The sequence below is a fragment of the Manis pentadactyla genome, chromosome 4 (genome assembly GCF_030020395.1).
Source record: "Manis pentadactyla isolate mManPen7 chromosome 4, mManPen7.hap1, whole genome shotgun sequence".
Lineage (NCBI taxonomy): Eukaryota > Metazoa > Chordata > Mammalia > Pholidota > Manidae > Manis > Manis pentadactyla.
The window spans coordinates 1,972,528-1,991,214 of NC_080022.1; the positions used below are offsets into that span (position 1 = coordinate 1,972,528).

At 65.3% G+C, this 18,687-nt stretch overlaps 1 protein-coding gene and 1 long non-coding RNA gene across 11 annotated transcripts in view; one reads left to right on the plus strand and one right to left on the minus strand.

The window, feature by feature from the left end:
* MEGF6 (multiple EGF like domains 6) overlaps positions 1-18,687 on the minus strand; it is an 87,607-nt gene that overhangs the window by 46,724 nt on the left and 22,196 nt on the right. The gene's annotated exons all lie outside the window — the stretch shown is intronic.
* On the plus strand, positions 5,377-10,194 carry LOC130683284 (uncharacterized). The gene is made up of 3 exons (XR_008996854.1): positions 5,377-5,455; positions 9,859-9,972; positions 10,062-10,194. It is a non-coding gene; the product is annotated as an uncharacterized LOC130683284 (long non-coding RNA).

Sequence of the window (18,687 nt, forward strand, 5' to 3'; positions counted from 1 at the left end):
CGTCTGATACGCGTGAGGGAAAGCAGATGCCTGGAGCCCAGCAGCCCTGCCCTCCGGGAGGGCCGTGGCCCAGATCAGCAGGGGCCAGGCGAGGCCAGGGGCCGGGGGGGGGCAGCAGGAACCTCACGGTGTTGCCCGCCGGCCCTCACAGCCGCCGCTGCTGGCGGTTCACCTGCTCACTTCTGCCAGCGGGAGACGCAGCTGAGCGGCGGTCACTTCGGGAACCGCCCTGACCAGCCAGGCCCCCCCTCGGGCCCATGAGGTTCAGGCTCCCACACCACACCCCCTGGCAGGGACGGGCGAACCTCACCCCCCAAATGGGCCCCACAAGATGGGGAGCTTGACCCAGAAATCCATCCAGCCACAGGAGCCACGAGGTTAACGGGGTCCCTCTGCACCCCCAGGACAACGGCCCACCTTCCTGCGCTGCGATGATTCAGGAACACCACGCAGGTACGACCTGGCTACGAGCAGGCCCTGCTCCCCCAGAAAGGGGCCACACCTGCCCTTCTGGGCCCCAAGGGACTGTATGGCTGGGCCCAGCTCCGAGCCAGGGGGCCCTCACGGCCGCCTCTCAGGCCCAGCCCAGAGCCCCCGTGGTTTCGCGGCTTGGAGGCAGGCACAGAGCAAGTGGAGACCCAATGTGCCCCAGGCCACGGATGGCCAGGTGCCAGCCCAGCCCACCAGGCACCCTCCCTGGCCACGCTCAGGAGTGGCCCTCTTATGAAGGCTCAGTGTCCAACGACCCCGTACATTTCCTTCCCAGCCAAGCCTCCCCTAGCGGCTTCCGCAGCCATCTCCTTGGGGGGTCCTTGGAAGACCCCGCACCCAGGCTTAGGCTTCAGGGGGGGGCCACATCCCACGGGAAAGTCCCGGCCAGAACCCCCCCATGGGACTGGTGGAATGTGACCATTGGCCCAGACCTGCCAAGGTTGACATCAGGAATTTCCTGGGAATTCCTGGAGAGTTACACAGGGTGAAACAGAGGGCAGCCCAGCCCAGGGGTCAGGGCTGGGGTGCCCAGGGTTTCCCAGAAGGCCTAGCCTAGAGAAAGCACAGAGGCCAGCCCTGGCCAGTGAGGAGTGGGTCCAGAGGCTCCAGGGGCCGTCCCCACGGTCAGCCAGGCAGCAGGGAGGGCACGTCAAGGGGCTCCCTGGGAATCGCGGTGGTGGGGGAGGCTGGCCATCCCAAGACCCTCCCCAGGCAGTGGCAGCCCAGGCTTTGAAGGTAACCCTGACCAGGGCCACAGAGGGGCCGGGCAGACCCAGCAGGCTCCCAGGGGCTGAGCACCTGCCGTGAACAGGGTGGAGGGGCCGGGGATACAGACGTAAGGGACCCCACCATCCTGGGGAGGGAGAGCACGAGGGGGAAGATCCAGACACTCTGCTCCCGGCTCAGTCACTGCTCAGGGAGAAACTGGCCACCAACTAAGCCCCAGCAGCCCCCTTCCTGAGACTGTCCCTTTAAAATCCCACAGTGCCATGGACAAGTTAGGGCCGCAGGCTGCTGCCTCCGGAATGTGAGCCTCAGAGGCAGGATTCCTCATCTGTCCAGTGCCTGCCTGTGGCTCCAACACCCAATACAAGGCCTGTCATGCCGCAGTCGCTCCGGCATCTGCTGAATGAACTTGTAAGCGTGGGGCCCCAGGGAGGCCGTATCACCTATTCGAAAGACAGAATAAACAGTGGATCTGGCAGGCTGGGGGTAGGGGGTGCATGGCAGCCCGGGGGTGGGAGCAGCTGTAGGCTCTGTGGGCACCACGGTGTCCGGCAGCCCTGCCGAGGACAAGCTGGGGCCAGCGACGGCCCTTCCCCAGCCAGCCTGGCCTGGCTTATCACGGGGGTGACTGAACCCAGACAGGGCTGGAAAATCGAAGGCCAGCTCCTGGCCTCCTCCGAGGCAAATCCTCGCCTGCGCCTGGTGCTGGGGGACCGTCTGGGAGTCACCTGCTCCGAAAAGCATCAGCAAGCACCCCTGATGCAGGGGCCCTGCAACCCAAGCCACTTGTACAACCTGCCCGGGAGTGCCCACAGTTCTGGGAGGGCAGGGCAGCAGTTCCGAGTTCTGGGATCCCTCAGGGATCCTCCCAGGGCAGGGCACCACCCCCACTTTCTGGAGGGGGGCTGCAGCATAGAGTTGCCACTCATGCTGGCCCTTGCTCCTTTCCCCCAGCCCCCTCCCCAGGGACCCCTGCCCTCCCCAAAGCTGCAGATGGTGGCAGAAACCACAAAGATGCCAGGCTGCAGGGTGGTGAGAGAAAGGAAAGCTGCTCCCAGCCCTCCCCAGCCTGACGAGGTGCCACCAGCAGAAAGTAACACCTCCATCAGCAAGGGGAACAGTCGCCCTGGGGCCTGGCCACCCGTGCGTGGCCACCTACCCAGAAACTGACCGTGGAGACTCCAGCGGACACCCATACATGGATGTTCACAACAGCATGGTTCCCAGGAGCCGGAAGGTGGGGGCGACTGGAGGGTCCGATGGACAAATGGAGAAACACACCAGTCCAGCCACACGCCGGAACACTGTCCAGACATGGAGGGGACCGAGTCCTGACATGCAGCACAGCGCAGAGGAGCCTCAGCAACACCGCACTGCCTGAGCCCGACGTGAAAAGCCACGCGTGTGACCCGCTAGAGGGAACGTCCAGAACTGGCCGATACGCGGAGGCAGAAAGCAGATGGGGGGTGCATAGGGGCTGGGGGCCAGGGAGGAGGGGATGGGGAGAGGCAGGATGATGGCGAGGGGTTTCCTCTGGGATGGGGAGAGTGTTCTGGAACCAGTCTGGGATACGGATGCCACTGAGTGGTTCAAAAGTGTTGATTTTACATTATGTGAATTTCACCTTGGTAAAAAGAAGCACTCCTCAGGCTGGACCCCTCCCCACCATGCCTCCCCAGGGGTGGGTACAGAAGGGGGCCCCTGCTTGGGAGCAGTGACTCTGCCAAGGTCCTAAGTAGTCCGTGGCCACCCAGCCTGGACTAGGCTCCTGCCGCCTAGACCCAGGGACCATGGGCTGCAGAGCAAGCCCTCGGCACGCCGCCTCTCCCGGTCCCCGGGGGAAGGAGCCAGGGCCGCCAGGGCCGGTGCCCCAGGGCCAGCAGGCCCACCTGGGAAAGGGGTCGTCCCCCGACCCCAGCCATCCAGTAGCAGCCTGTCTGAGACGACAGGGTTCAGGTCATTTACGAGGTACAAACGGGGCTGGAACCAGAGTCGAGCTGGGCCCAGTCTGGGTGGCTGCCTGTCTGTGGGCCTCAGAGCCGCCCTCCCCGCCCCCGCCTGCTGCCCTCCCAGCAGAAAACAGGTGAGAAAGGGCACGGCTCCCAGCCCCATCGGCCCAGCCACACGGCCAGTCAGCCTCCGAGCAGTGCCATGGCCGTGCGCCCACCACCCACTGGCGCCTCCACACAGACAGCCGGCTCCTCTGTGTGTGGAGGAGGCCCGCGTCCAGGAAGCATGGGGCTGGGACGGGCAGCAGGTCGGCCCAGGTGACCCAGAGCCCCCAGGGCAGGCTGCAAGCTGGCTCGCGTAGCAGCTCTTACTCATTCGGAGGGGAAGCTGCCGGGAGGCTGGGAAGGGCGGGATATGGGGACCCCCACCCCAGGCGCGGCTCTGCCAACTGTGAGTCTGGGTGCGGGGTCCAGCTTGCACTCCCCTGCTCCTGCGGTGCACTCCTGGGGAGCAGACGCCGGCTGTGGGACTGACAGCGCCCTTGGCAGGCGGGCTGGGACCTGGCCGGACCCACCTGCGCACAAGCCTTCGCCCTGAAGGGCAGGAAGCAGCTCTCTCCGCCCACAGGAGAGGCCAAGAGTCACTCAGGGGAGCAGGACAGGGGCCGGTGGCTGCAGCATGCCGGCCACAAACCAGCTGGGCCACAGGCTTCCCACCAGGGAACGACTATGTGGGGCCTCACCCTGCCCCAGCCCGCCTCAGGGAACCCAGACTGACAGGGCTCCAAGTAGGCATCTCTGCAGTCTGTCTAGCCGGGCCCCCCTGCTACCCCTGGGGCCAAAGTGGACAGGGTCCTCTGGTCTGAAGGCAGCAGGAGCTCCCCACCCCCTGGCCTGGGCAGCCCCCCGCCCCCTGCTCTGCCTCCTCATCCTCTTCCTCCTGCCCCCTCCTCCCAACCTGAGTGTGGGGCCCACAGCCAACTGACTCCTGCCCAGGACCCAACCCTGCCCCACCCATCACCCCAGGCTGCTCTGGGCAACCTGGTGACCCCCAGAACCCACAGCAGGCCCCCCCAGTTTCCCCAGCTGGTGGAGGGGGCACAGCTCATCAGCCCTGTGTCCCCAAGCACGTGGGGCCTCCTCCTGGGAGTCTGCAGAGAGGGGAGGAGACAGGACACGGCTAAGGGACCATCCCCCCGACTGTGAGCCTGGGGAAGGCTTCCACTGCAGAATGGAGGCTGAGGCCACCCGGAGGGGCGCCCAAGCCCACCATACAGGGGAGGCGGCCGGTCACTGGCTCACCAGGTCCGTGGGGACAGTGAGCCCTCACCCCCGTTTGCCCACCTAGGCCTCGCACCCCCTGTCAGAAGCCAAGATTTACAGGGCCCCAGCTGTCGAGAAGGCCCAGAACCCTCCCTCCCTGCCACCAGGTGTCACCCGGGCAGGCCGGGGCTGCTCCCTAAATCCAAATCCCAGCCAGGAGGGCTGATGAGAACCAGCCGGGCCAGAGTGGGCGGCATGGGGCTCTGGAGAGAGAGTGGTGGCTGTAGGCATGGGGGCTGGCCTTGTGGGTGGGTCCTGAGCTGCTCCTCAACCCCCCGACCCTGCCCTGCTGAAGCTCGGGAGGCCCCGATGTCTGCAAGGGGGGCCAGGAACAGCCCCGAGGCCAGCGCACCAGGCAGCGCCAACGTGCGGAACCCCTCCCTGGGCAGGCTGTGCAGCTGGGGCCTGCCCTGCCCAGGCTGTCTCCCCAGGAACGTCCTGCCCCCAGAACCCGGCTGGGCCTCCTCCCCTGCAGGGCAGCGGGACAGCTGGGGCTCCCTGTGCAGGCCTGCTCTGCAGCCTGACGTGCCCGCACGGTACCCGGGGGACGACAGGTGGGGGCTTGCCTCCAGAGCCCGCTGGGCAAGGGGCTGAGCTTATGCACCCACCCCACCCCAGCAGCCCCCCTACCCGTGCACCCTACCGCATGTCATGGGCAGCAGCTGGAACCCCCAGACAGCAGAGACAAGGTGCCTGTGGGGGCTCCAAGCCAGCTTGGGGGGGCACACACCACGAGGTCCACAGGAAGTGGTGACAAAATATGTGACGCTGGGCTGGGTGCACCACCAGCAGCCATGCAAGAGGAGTGGCTCCCAGGGGTGCCCGAGCTGGAGGCGGGGACATGGGGAAGGCCGGGCAGGCTGAGGGGGAGGAGTCAGGGCCCAGCCCAGGCCAGGTCCTCAGGACCCTGGCCAGACCATGGGTGGAGCTGCAGAAAGGCCGAGGCTTTGACCCAGGGGAGTCAGGTAAGGGCATGGAGGTGGTAGTGTCCTGGGTCGGCTGCGACGAAGAGCCACAAACCTGGTATCCTAGACAGCGGAAATTTACTCTCCTACACCCTGGGGGCCAGACGCTGGGAATCAGAGGTGCTGGGCCGTGACCGCAGTGTGGGCTGCTCCCTACTGAGGCCCCGGGGCGGCCTTCCCTCGCCCTTTCCAGGGGCCGGTGTTCCTCGGCCACGGCACCGTGGTCCCTCTGGGCCCAGGCCTGCTCGGCAGTGCAGGGGGACTTCCAGAGTACACACCTTTCCCAGGAGGCCTCCTGCGCACCTCCACTCTGCTTGGCTGCAAGCCAGGTGAGCAGCACCCGAAGGCAGGGAGGAGGCCCCGGGGCGCGGTTGGGGCCAGCCATCCCCATCTCTAGAACGGGGGAGGAATGCACAAGGGGAAGGTCTGACAGGGGGGTCCAAGGGGCTCCCTGGGAGAGCTCTGAGTCCCTGTCAGCATTTAATGACACCTGGTTCAGAAATGAAAGACTTAGGGCTCAGCCTGGGACTCGGACCCCCAACAGCCGGAACCTAGACCCCTGATCCTTCTCCATGACTGCATGGGCCTATCAGGAAAATGCTGAGACCCCTTGGGGGGCCACAAAACCCCTCCAAGTCCACCCACGTTCTCCCAGCACGTGCCGCCAGGCCAGGGACCTGCACCAGCTTGTCCCAGAAGCTCCTGGACCACATCCCCTCCTGGGGTCTCGGACCAAGGCTGAGCTTCCTGGGTCCCAGGGAAGCATCTGCCAGGTGGGCCAGGGACCAGGGCAGGCAGCCAAAGGAAAAGCCCCTCAGCCCTGGCTAAAGTAAGGGTGGTCATGGGGGACCTGCCGGCATCTTGGCAACATCCATCCAGGTGAAAATTGCCTAAAACCAGCCTCCAATGCAAAAAGCTGTCCCACCACTGCCCTGGGGGCCTTGGCTGCAGGCAGCTTGGGCCCTGGGGGTCCCACCAGAACCAGTCTGCCCTGCCCAACAGGATGACAGGACCCCAGCAGGCCCCAGAACCAGTTGGCACACACAGCCCCCTCGGACCCTTCCAGGGGGCCCCAGTTGTCACAGAGGGGGCGATGCCCCCTAACCTGGGCACTACATGGCTTTGGTTGTGCTGATGGGCCACCCCGAGGGTCCACATCCAGCCCCCCACCTGACAGGAGTTCCCAGGACCACGGGTGGGGAAGGGCAGCCCAAGGGTGGCCTGGAGTTCTCTGCACATAACTAGTCAGTTTCCAGATTGAACTCCGTGACCTTGGCCCAGAGAGACCTCCAAGCAACCTGAGGCAGAAAATGCCACACCCATCTTAAGAGGTTTCCATGGTAACCAGCAGGTCCAAGACTGCCATATGGAATTAAATTGGCACTGGGACCCTCAATGCTCGAAGTCTCAAACATCAACTAAGAAACAATGTGACAATGACAGTTAGAAACTGAATGGTTCCGAAGGTTTGGGAGGAACCATGCAGAGAGATGGAAACTGCCATGCCTGTCCTCAGGAGACAGGGAAGTGAGGCGTCTGCATGGGACCAAGCAATATGTCAAGAAAACACAAAAGGGCAGAAATAAAGTGAGGCGGCCAGCCCCGAGCCCAGGAGAGGGGAGCTGCCCGCAGGACAGGGTCAGGCAAAGTGAGCCCTGGAGGCTGAGAAGGCTGGGCTTTTGTTTCATTTTGTTTTGTTTTGAATTAATATTTTATTTTGTAGAGCACTGTTAGGTTCACAGAAAAATGGAGCCGAGTGCAGTGTCCCATGCCCTCCCTCTCCAGCACACGCACTCTCCCGCTGCTAACATCCATGCACTGGTGTGCACAACAGACGCACCAACACTGACACATCACCGCTGACGGGCACATAGTTTACACAAGGCTCACTCATGGCACTGGACACCGTGGGTCTGACAAATGCGTAGTGACACGTCCCCCGCACACACCGTCTTACAGAGCGGCCCCACTGCCTGGAAACCCTCTGTGCTCCACCTGCGGGTCCCCCCACCCCAGCCCTTGGCAACGATGGGGCTTTGTACAGACCCCTTGGTCTGCCGTTCCCAGTCTCACCTTGTTGGAACCACACAGTGGGCATCCCTGTCCGACGGGCTCCCTTCATGCAGCAGCAGGCATTTAAGGAGCCGAGCTGTTCACACGGGTCCCTGGTTCAGGGGATTCCTTCCCAGGGCTGAGAGAGGCTGGGCCCCAACTACGCCCCCGTCTGGGTTTCCAGAGAAACCATGGAAACCAAGAGTGGGTCACCTAGACGTGGTCAGGGAGGCCTCACCTGCTCGGATTTCCAGGGTCAGCCGGTAGTCCCCACACAGGAGAGGCCAAGAGTGGGGTGCTGGGCTCTCCCTCCACAGCCTCTCCTGTACCTGGGCACACACTCAGCTAGGAATCCAGAGGCCCCCGAGGCTCAGGGTCAGCTCTTGGCCCTTCTGCAACCCAAAGCCAGGCACAGAGGGGTCCTGGGGTCAAGGGAAGCGGTACGTTTTCACAAAGCACCTGCGGAATCCATCTTTGTCCCCAGTTGGCAGGGAGTGCCGTGAAGAAATGCCCTGCCAGGAAGAGCCTTCAGAAAGGAGGGCACAGGGCCGCCGGGCAGAGGCTGCCACCAGCTCCGGCCAGGAAGACCGCAGGGATTGCTGCTCCGAGCAGAGCTTCAGGGAACCCAGGGCCAAGGGGGACTCTCTGCTTGCAGTCCTGCCAGGGCCGTCCAGAGACCCAGTGGGGTGGGGAAGCATCACGGAAGGGTCGTTGGCAGCAGGGGGCCCTGAGGGTCCTGAGCAGGACCCCGGCTGGCAGCTGCCTGAAGGGGTCATCAAACGAATTCAAGAAAGTGGAACCACTGGGGGCAGGACCAGGACTCCATCACCAGCGCCAAGGCGCAGAATGTGGCGTGAGTGACAGCCACCACGGTGACAGCCACTGTCGGGACCAAAGCCACTGAGAAAGGAGGACAAGGTGGCCATTCACGCAGGCAGCCATCATGTGGTCCACTTGCTGCCCACTGAGACCCAAAGGGGACCCAGGGGCGGATCCCTGGGGGGAGCCGGGGCTGACAGACATGGGCCCATGCCACCCCGCGGTGCCCACAGAACACGCCTCCTCCAGAAATGTTGAAGCAAAGGAACAGAATGCGGGCGAGGCCGTCTCGTCTCAGGGCAGGTGGGTCTCGGCCTCGCCCCAGGCTGGAGCTGGTGGTGTCGGTCCAAGTTTCTCTGTTTAACTCTGAAAGTTATTGGGCCGGTCTGTTTACACAGAGCAGCCTCCAAAAATGTGAGAATGGGGCTTTTTTCCCCATTTGTTTCCCAGAAAACAAGACAAAATGTAAAAGGCCCAGAAGGGAGCCAAGAACATTCCCTGGTTCCCCGAATGTCTGGGTCTCCCCTCCCAGCTCCGGGGCCCAGTTCCTGGGACAGTTCAGTCCTTGACGGTGCAGGCCCGGCCAAGCCCCAAAGCCAGCACCCACTCCTGGGCTGCCCCACGGCAGGAGAGAGGCCGGGGTGGACCCCACCGTGCACACTTCCAGCCCATCTCCTTTGTGCACACATGTGCATGCACAAGGATATGCGTGCGTACATGTGAATACACGTGTGCATGTCTCTGTGCCAAGAACCCTAGTTTCTGAGCTCCCATGGGGAGATAAGACAGAGCCACGTCAATCCCCAGCACAGTCGAGACGCAGATGGTGCAACCCAGAGGCCGTGGAGGACTCAAACACCAGGCACGCACCCTCTGGCCTGGGCCACAGGACGTGACGCCCTCTCGTTGCCTCTGTCTCAGTTTCCAGGCCAAGATCAGCAAGAAGGGGAGGGGGGCTGGGAGACCCAGAGCTTCTCTATCATTTCCTGAAGCGGAGCTCAGAATCCTCCCCAGGACTGGGAGCACCCCCATCCTGGAGCCGGAGCACCCAGTCAGGCTCCGACACCTTGCTCCCCTGCCCAGCTGGCCCCTCACATCTCCTGCCCACCCCCCAGCTGGACACAACCAAGCCTCTGGCCAGTCCAGCACCTGGACACGCACCTGGGCAGCAGGGCCTCCCCTGGGCCGCGCTTGAGTGGCGCAGCTACCGTGGAGGTGAGGGCTCTCCCTCAGGGGGCAGCTCATGCTCCCCAAGAGCTCCCAGGACCAGGCTGGGAAAGCCCTACAGAGCATCCCCCGGCCCAGCCCACCCCTGCCGTCCCCTGCCCTGGCTCATCTGCACCCTTCTCAATCCACACTGGGGCCACTTCTTGGGGAGCCTCCCACTCTGCTGACCAGCTCAGCCCCCGCACAGTGAGAGGCGCCCCGAGGCGTGCACACCTGTCACCTGCACCTCCACAGGGGGCCTGTCCTGCCTGCACCACCCTCACTGCCTCCCACATTCACACCTGTCTCTCTGTGGATCACTCCAGGCCACCAGGGCAGGTCCCCACAGGCCCCAGCACCAAGCCCTGCGGCGCTTGGGACCAATAGGCACTCCAGAGCTATGGGCTTGGACAGATGGACAGACGGATGGACGGATATAGGTAAGTACCGGGGAGCACAGAGCCACCCTACCCGAGACGGGCCAGGCCCAGGTTCTGCATCTCCCTCCATGGTCCGCCTCACATGATAGGACACCTGCCTCCCTGGGGCAGCACGTGGCCCGGCCCCCAGCTGCGTCTGGCACAGCAAAGACCAACGAATATTTGTCAGAAGGATTGTTTGCCGAAAGAGGGAAAATTAAACTGACGATCACCTCGTTCGGGATCCGGATTTGGGCGTAAGTTCTGTGTTTTCTGCACAGAGCCCTCCTCCAGCCCCGCCGATTCCCCCAGGGAAGAGAGATGAGGCTGATGCTCAGGGTGTTAGAATCCAAGGCCCTTCAGGGTGGTGAGGGAGGCCCCATCCTACAGATGGGGACACAGACCAGAGGCTGGGGCAGCCACCCCAGCGTGGAGGCCCCGCCCTGTGCTGCCCACCCGTCTGGGAGGGGGCTTATGGCCTTGCCCAGGCACCTGCCCAGATGCCCCGAGAGAGCAGAGCCTGATACTCCCCTCAGCCCTGGGCAAAGAGAGGGTCTGCCTGTCAGCCTGCTCCTTCCCTGGCCTCCCCAATTCCTGGGAAGGTGCTGCTAGACACCCCACCACTCGGACCAGACCCCAGGAGCCGCCTCGTCCCTTCACCAGGCGTGGAGCCCATCTGCAAGTGGTACCTGCCTTCCCTTGCTTGTCCCCACGGTCAGCCTCCCCTCCCTGTGGTGCTGACTCGGCCTCTCTGCCCTGGCCTGACATCCTGGCCACCAGCAGGGTCCCAGGGAGCCTTACCACCCTGGGGCACCCTAACGCTTGCACTGCCCCACCCCAGCTTAGAGGCCACAGGCCTGATGGGCATGAGCACTCCACGAACGTGACCCAAGCCACAGAGCTGGTTCACCCTGGCATGCCCTGCCAGACCCTCTGGGAGCCACCCCAGCCCACTGACCCATGCTCGGACCACAGGGCTCCCTGGGCTGGCCAGCCCCCGCCTGGACCCGTCTTCACACCCACAGCGGCTGCACATGCCCAGGTCCCCAGAGGCCCATGTCCCTGCTTCCCCACCTCCCGACCTCCATCCCTCTCAGCTGAAATCGCTGTTTTTCCTTCCTGTCATCATCCCGCCCAGACCCAAGCCCCACCCGGGGGGAGGGGGGTGAACGGGGTGCCATGCTGCAGGGGTGCACACATGAGTGAAAGAATGCTGCGTGTAGCTGCCCAGACCCTGTTCTTTTCCTGGGACCCCCAGTCCGGGTCTCACCTTCTTTCCCACCTGTGCCTCTGGCCTCGGCAGCTGGCAGAGGTGACAGCAGGTGGAAATGCCCAGGCGTGGCACCCTGTCCCTGGCCGTCCCACAGTGACGGTAAATCCCAGGTGGCCTCGTGTGCCTGCTCTGGCCTCTCACCGCCACCAGGGGGCGCAGGCGCCCCGCTCTGACTGTGCTGTGGAGAAAGGCAGGTGGGCCTTCACCCCCTGCGCTCTCAGGGCCAGAGAAAGCTTTGGAAGGGCAGGCAGAGTTGGGGTCCTGGGCTGAGACGTCGGGGACCCACACCCCTGGGCAAGAGAGGCCCCCAAGGCCCATTTTCTAGGGCCCTCCACACCCCCACCAGCCCCCGGGCACTCCTCAGCCGGCCACCCCACCCCAACCCCGGGGCTCCAAGAGCCAGGACCACCCTCTGAGCCTGGGGCCCACTGAGGTCTGAGGCCAGCGCTGGGCGTGGAGAAGGGCAGCGGACGCACGTGAACGGTGTGTCCTTGTGCGGGGTGAAGCCCTGGGAGGGGCACCGTCCCAGTGACCGGCCCGCCCCACCCACCACCCGCGGGGCCTCCACAGCCTTCCAGGCTCCCGGGAGAGCTGCCCACCCGCCCACCCATCCGAGCGGCACAGAGCCCAGCAGGGCCCACAGGGAGGGGCCCCGCGCAGAACAGCCCCCTCCGGCCTGCTGTCTGTAGGAGGCTCGGTGTGTGCGAGGGGCTTAGACCAGACAGGGTCAGACCCGGGGCCCGGCTCTCAGGTCGGGCAGAAGCCACAGCATCTGGGGGAACCCAGTTCCCTCCCACCTGGGGAGACCCCCGTGAGCTGGGACAGGCAGGCCAGGCCAGGCAGCTGTCAGAGGCGTGGGGTGCAGCCGCCCCAGCCTGGAGCCCAGCCTGGGAAGTGGGCAGGGTGCACAACTCCACACCTGCCGCTGGGAGCCGGGTGGGACGTGTCCACGTGCTGCAGCCACACCCGGGCCCCCCCAGTGCCCCCGCCTGGCCCTGCGCTCAGAGACAAGGAGACGGAATCATGCTCACCCCGCGATGAGCAGGTGCCCATGCTGCTCCTGAAGACGGCCCTGCCCAGGCTCAGCACCCACCCAACACTGTCCACCTGTCCCCCACCCGCCCCCATGGGGAGCAAGCCTGTCTGTGGCCTCCAAGGCCACGGGAGGTGGCCAGCCTCCAGGAACTCCAGCAGTCCTGGGCCCCCAGGCCACAGGGCCACACCACCCTGGGCCTTCCGAGCACGGTCCTCAGAGGCTTCCCGCCGGACACTCCTGGCTCTTCCCGACAGCTCTGGGTTTGTGAGTCCAGCAGGTAGATCCCAGGATTGTCTGGGCCAGGGTGGGGCTTCCTCTGGCCACAACCTACAGGAAGGCCAGGAACCCGGGCACAGTCCTCCTCACACTGGAATCCAGACGGCTTAGCCGACTGTGTGTGTGGTTCTGGGAGGTGGGAGACAGGCAGGCCCAGGCAGCTGTGAGCAGGGTGGCCACCACGGCCTGCACCCAGCTGGTGTCCATGCCAGCCCCTGGCTGAGCTGTGCACCAAGCCGCCCAGAGGCAGGGCGGGTGGGGGGTTGGCCACTCAGCCCTGAACACTGTCCCTGGGAAACCTTGGTGTCCCCATCTACAAGGGGAGATGGGGAGCTGGGCTCAAGGTCAGAGGACTCCCCAGGAGAGTGCGAGCACCTAGCAGAGCACCACCCCGGCCCCCGGCCCCACGGCCTTGGCAGGGCCATCCCCAGGGCAGGAACCATGCATGCAGCTGCCCACAGGGACAGGCCGTGTGAGCTCCAGATTCCGACGCTGGACACCCTCTCCCAGCAGGCTCCCGAGAGAGGCTCTGTGCAGTACGGCTCCGGTACTGGGCACCGAGTGCCGCGAGGGTGCCAGCAGCCCGTGCATGCCACCTCTTTCCCAGGACACCCTTCCACCCGTCCTGTGGCCCTGCCCTGGTGGTGCCCAGAGAGGCCCACCCCAGCAGACAGCAGCTGGCCCACCCACAGCCCAGCACACCAGCCCTGGGAGGGGGCGGGCTGTCCTGGGCCTGAGCCCACCTGGCCCAGCCTGCCCTGCTCTCAACCCAGAGGACCGCCCCCCAGTGGGGCTGGGGTGGACAGGTCAGTGCAGGGCATGGGCACCAGGACCCTGAAGTGATGGAGGCCCTCTGGCGTGACATGCCCCACAGGAAGGGGCAGGAAGGAAGGAGCTGGGGCCCCAGAGTTCGGGGCATCCAGGACAGGACACCCCCTCTCCCTGCAGCACCCCTGCACCCGGAGGAGGTTCCGGGAAGAATGTGCACCAGAAGCTAGCCCTGCAGCCCTGCTCTCTGGGCAGACCGGTCCGAGCTCCCAAAGCTGTTCCAGGCCTCCAGGTAGAGCAGAAAGGCCCCGTGCGTTCGCCCGGGGACGCAGTGGGGCCCGCATCTCCTCAGGAGCAGTCATGAAAGCTTTGTGCTCCCTGTCTCTGAGCAGAGAGGGCACTGCCATCCTCTAGAAGGGAGCCCACCCATGACAAGCACAAAGCCAGCCACTGGAAGACAAGAGCACACTGGGTGGCACCAGGCTGCTCAGGGAGTTGCGGCGAGGTGGGTAGGGGGCAGGGCCAGGGGGCAGGATGGGAGCCCGGGCCGCTTCCATCTGGGGGCACACGGAGGATGGGCTGGGACAGGGCCACGCTGGCTCACAGGTGGGAGCCGGGGCTCAGCACCCAGGTGTCCAGGGTCCAAGAACCTTCTGACTTGCTCGATTAAACCAAGTGACCTCAGATGTACCCACTTTCTCTGCCCCAGGGGCAACCAGGCCTGCATATGCCAACACGCACTGCAGCTTCCTACGGAGGCCACCCTCCTAAGCGGCCCATCAGGAGAGCCGCATCCCCTGGGTGGGCTCGGATGGGCGGGACGTGTGCGCCCTGTGCTGCCCCACTGGGCCTTGAGGCTCCGCGGATCCCCACACACAGCAGGGCAGGTGGGAGCCCCGGCTCGGTGGGGAGGCGGCTCTTTCCTCCCGAGTCATGCGAGACCCCACCGTGGACGGCTACCCTGGGGGTTCATCTTGCCCCGGCCCTAGACCATGCCATTCCTGGCTCCCAGCGGAGCACGTTGGCTGGGAGACTGACAAAGGGCAGCAGGGTCCCTGCAGCCAGCGCCAGCTGGAGGCCAGGTTAGCAGGCTGTTGGCACCCTCAGCCACCACCTCCTCCTCCGGAGGCAACTGCCCTGTTATCAGCTGGCCTGGCTCTGCGTGACGCTGGCCAGGCCCGGTTACGACCCAGGAGCAGAGGGCCAGGCCCTGTTCTGGAATGCTTGGGGCCGCCAAGGCCGAGAGCAGATTCTGAGGGACCGATGCCAGTTCCCTGGCTGCAGACCCCTCATTAATCATTCTGCTGGTTGGGGGAGACAGGCCAGGGCCCAGGAATGCTGAAAACAGGCCATCAGCACAATTCCTGGAATTTACCCCCAAACAGCCACAGCCCTGGGGGTCCAGCGCTAGGCAGGCAGGCACCACGAGGTGGAGTTGAGACGCCCCTCCAGGAGCCCAGAAGCAACCAGGGGCACAGGAGGCAGCCAGGGGCTCGGGGGCTCACCTGGCAGGCTCTGCCCGAGGCCTGGCCCTCCCTCGGCAAAGCCTCTGGGCCCCGCCAGGCCAGGGACGGGGACGCGGCCAGCCCAAGGGCCCCAAGTGCTGAGGAGGCATCACCAGCCCCAGAGGCCGCTCCTGGGCACAGGACCCACGGGCAGGAAATCTCCCAGAATTTAGACCCACGCAGCCTCCTCCAATGGAGGACAACATGTGGCCAGCTACACTTTACTGCCTCAGTAACACGCCTACAGCCTGGGCCGGGTGCTGGCACGGGGGCAGAGTGATTTCTGCACGAAGAAGGGGTCCCCACAGGCACCGTAGCAGCCTCGCCCAGGATGCAGCCCCTTCGGCCAGGGCAGGACAGGGTCCACACGGGTCTGGGGGGAGGACTCCCTCCCACACCCGCTCCCTGGAGTCGGGGCCAACCACCTGCAATGCCCAGTGCCCAGGCCAAGAGCTCCCCAAGCACAGGTGCCCCCATGCCACACTTCCCTCCCCAGCCCGCTCCAGCTGCCTCTGCTTCCCGCATGTCCCCACCCACATGCCAACCTCCAGCCCCTCCTGCGTGGGCACCACCCACCCTGGGCCCACCCGCTCCTCCACCAAGAACAGAGAGTGTCAAGCCACCGACAATGGCCAGCCAGGGGCTGTAACGTCGAGCATGCCGCTTGGTGGTGGGGGCTCCCACCCAGCCCTGCCCTGGGGGCCCAAGAGGCTATCTACCACATCTCTGACCCCAGCAGCTCAAGAACTGCGGGGCTCAGGACCCCCATCTGTAGAATGGGACAAGCACCCTGCCTACCCCAGGGCACACACCAGGACTGATCTTGTAGTCCAGGGCAGGACACTCCGCCAAGGAGTGGACAGCTTCCCAGAGGGCACGGGAGGGGCATGTGGTGAGGCAGAGACCACCTGGGAGGCGGTGGCCGGGCCTCTAGCCTGGGACAACCTAGGGGAGGCAGGGAGGCCTCGTCCTCTGAGTCTGAGCCTCAATCCTGCTGGGAGAGCAGACCCCACACGGGCAGGGGCACTTGAGCTGCCCACTCACCAAATGTCCAGCCTGGGTGCATGGGAGCTGGTGGGGTGATCTCACAGACCCCACCCCTGGGAGCATCTGCCTCTTCTTTCTCCTGCCCTAAGTGTGTCGTTAGAAGACCCCCTGTCCACAGCCAGCCCTGGGAGAGGCCCACAGCCCCCTGCGCAGAGCCAGCCTAGAGGACACAGTCATCCAAAGACAGGGGTGGCTTTGCGATGTGGGGCCGGGTGTGCCAAACCTGCTAATTGAATGATGCGCTGTGAACATAAATGCCCCTCCCAGAGTCAGCTGCTTTGAAAGACAGGCTGGGATTCTGCCTGGGGTCCCCCGGGCTGTCCTGGAGCCGGCTGCCCCACAGGGACACGGCCCGGCCGAGCAAGGACACACCTGGAGAACCCCACCTGTCCCAGCCAGCTGTCCCAGCCAGCAGGGACTGAGGCCAGAGGGCAGCTGGAGTCCCCTGCCCCTGCCAGTCAGCCCAGCAGGAGGCCCCCCTCTCCCAGCGGCTGAGGCTGCCCCCACCCCAGGCAGTGAGGCCCTGCAGACGTGGGGCACTGCCTGCAAAGGAAGGATTCTGGTGCAGCTAAGGCAGGTGTGTGCAGGGAAGCTAAAGACCACGGCCACTCTGTCCTCTCGGGGGTCAGAGCAGAGGGGCCTGGGGGGGCCACCCTGCAGGGAGAGGAGAGCCACACACAGCATGAGTCATCCCTGACCAGACCCCTGCCACGAGCAGGCAGGACTGGCCATGTGCCCTCCCGGCCTTGGCCCAGAGCCGGGCTCCCAGGCCTGCGCACAGCGGGTGGCCAAGAGCAGCCCTCGGGGGTGTCTGGACCTCGAGCCCGGGGTCAGGCTCCCACCCTCCAGCACAGTGGACAGCGCTGCAGGGCAGCCTGGGAGGGTCCACCTCCTCCCCACTGATCAGTGATCCCAGTTCAGAAACAGCCGGCCTTGAGCCAAGGCCAGGGGCTCAGGACCCGGAGGCCTGCCCCTGCTCTTTCCGCTCTGCTCCCTGGCACGGCCTGGGCCCTGCAGCCCTCACAGCTGCCGCTAGCCCACTCCCGGGGGCTCCCATCCACCGGCTTCCAGCTCAGGCTGGGAACCCGGGCTCCCTCAGAAGGCCAGGCACATCGAGGCCCAGAGGGGGCCCTGCGCGTGGAGGCTCTGGGTGGGACCACTGACGCCTCTCCCTGCTGGGATGGGGGGGGCAAGCCACATCGGGTCCCCAGGGGCATCTGCCAGGCCAGCCCCAGGGCAGCCCCCCTGGTTCTGGTCTTCCCGGCTGGCTCAGGGCGGGAGGCTGAGAACCCGGGGCCCTGGGCTGACTTGCCCTGCGATCCCTGACCAGCGCCTTCGGGCCAGACACTCCTCCCCAGGTTCCTCTGCCCCTGCCTTTCTCCCTTCAGGGAAGCCCACCCTGAGCCACCTGCACCCCACGGCCTTCCCCAGCCCACAGGCACACCTCCTCCAGGAAGCCCCCGGGCCACCCAGCCTACGGCTGTGCGCCTGCTGATGCCCTGACGGCTCAGCTGGACCCGGGGGCCAGAGTCCCAGCACTGCCCCAGCCACCCAGCCACCCAGCCCACTTCCCAGCTGAGGACACTGAGGCCCAGAGGGAGCCGAAGCTTCTTGGACCAAGAAGGTGCCCAGACGCGACCCAGGCCTCAGGGCACAGCTGGCACCTGCCCCACCGGGAAGGAGGTAGGTGGTCCGCCAGGTGGTCCACCACGACGTACAGCACGCAGGGGCTGCAGCGGCAGGAGCTGGCCCTCAGCACGCGTGCCTCCCAGCCGCGGTGAGGGGCACACGTCGCCAGCACGCGGGCACCTGGTGCAGTCCCAGGATCAAGCCACACTCCCACCGGGGAGACCCGTTCTTGGTCGGTCTGACAGGACCCCCAGGGCCCGACAAGGATCGGGATCCCGGTGTGCACCTCCCTGTCCGCCGACCACTGGTGCTGGCCCACAGCAGGGAGGCTGGTAGCCCGGGGTGCCCCGACCCCAGGCCGCCCGTGAGAGCTGCACCCCACAGAAGTTCAGGCATGTGGTGCATGCGGTTACCCCAAGAACCAGGGACAATGCCCAGCTACCCCGTCATCCCCACTGTGCCCTCACGTCCAACAGACCAGGCCTCTGTGCAGAGCATCACCCCGTCCCCTGGCCCTGCCACCGGGCAGCTGCACACCTCACCCACACTGGGCTCTTTCATCCCCGCCTAACAGAAGGGGCTGCGGTCTGGTACTCATCCTGGAGGGCATGGGGGCCCGGCAGCCCCAGCCCCGGCTGCACCAAGGGCCCCGGCTGGGTGGGTGTCCGGGGCCGTTCCCCAGCCGCCACCCCCGACCCTGCCGGCACCGCAGCCTCTGTGCTCCCGGACTTGCGCAGAAAGCCTCCCGGGCAGGACGGCGAGGCAGGCCGAGGTGCGGCGCAGCAGCCGAGCCGCCGGGGCAGGCAGGCCCAGCCCGAGAGGGGAGCTGGGCTGGGGGGGGTCTTCCCAGGGGCTCCCCTCCCTCTGCTCTTCACACACAGTCCGGCAGGGTCTTTCCTCCTCCCCCCTCTTTTGTTCAAATGAAAGAATTTGGGGGAACCAGAAAAAAGTAAGGTTTATATTTTCAACACTGGAATAAATAATAATTGGGGGGAGTTAGTTAAATATCCCCAACTGTGCAGCGGCCCAGTTGCAGACCCCACCGGAGGGGCAGGGCAAACAGTGCTGTTGGAGGCCCCGGCAGCACACGAGGGAGAGGGGCTGCCCCTGCAGGCGGCACGGCCCCCACGCCCGGCCCCCACGCCCGGCCCCATACACCACATCTGCATGCCCAGCCCTGCACACCCACCCGCACACCCACG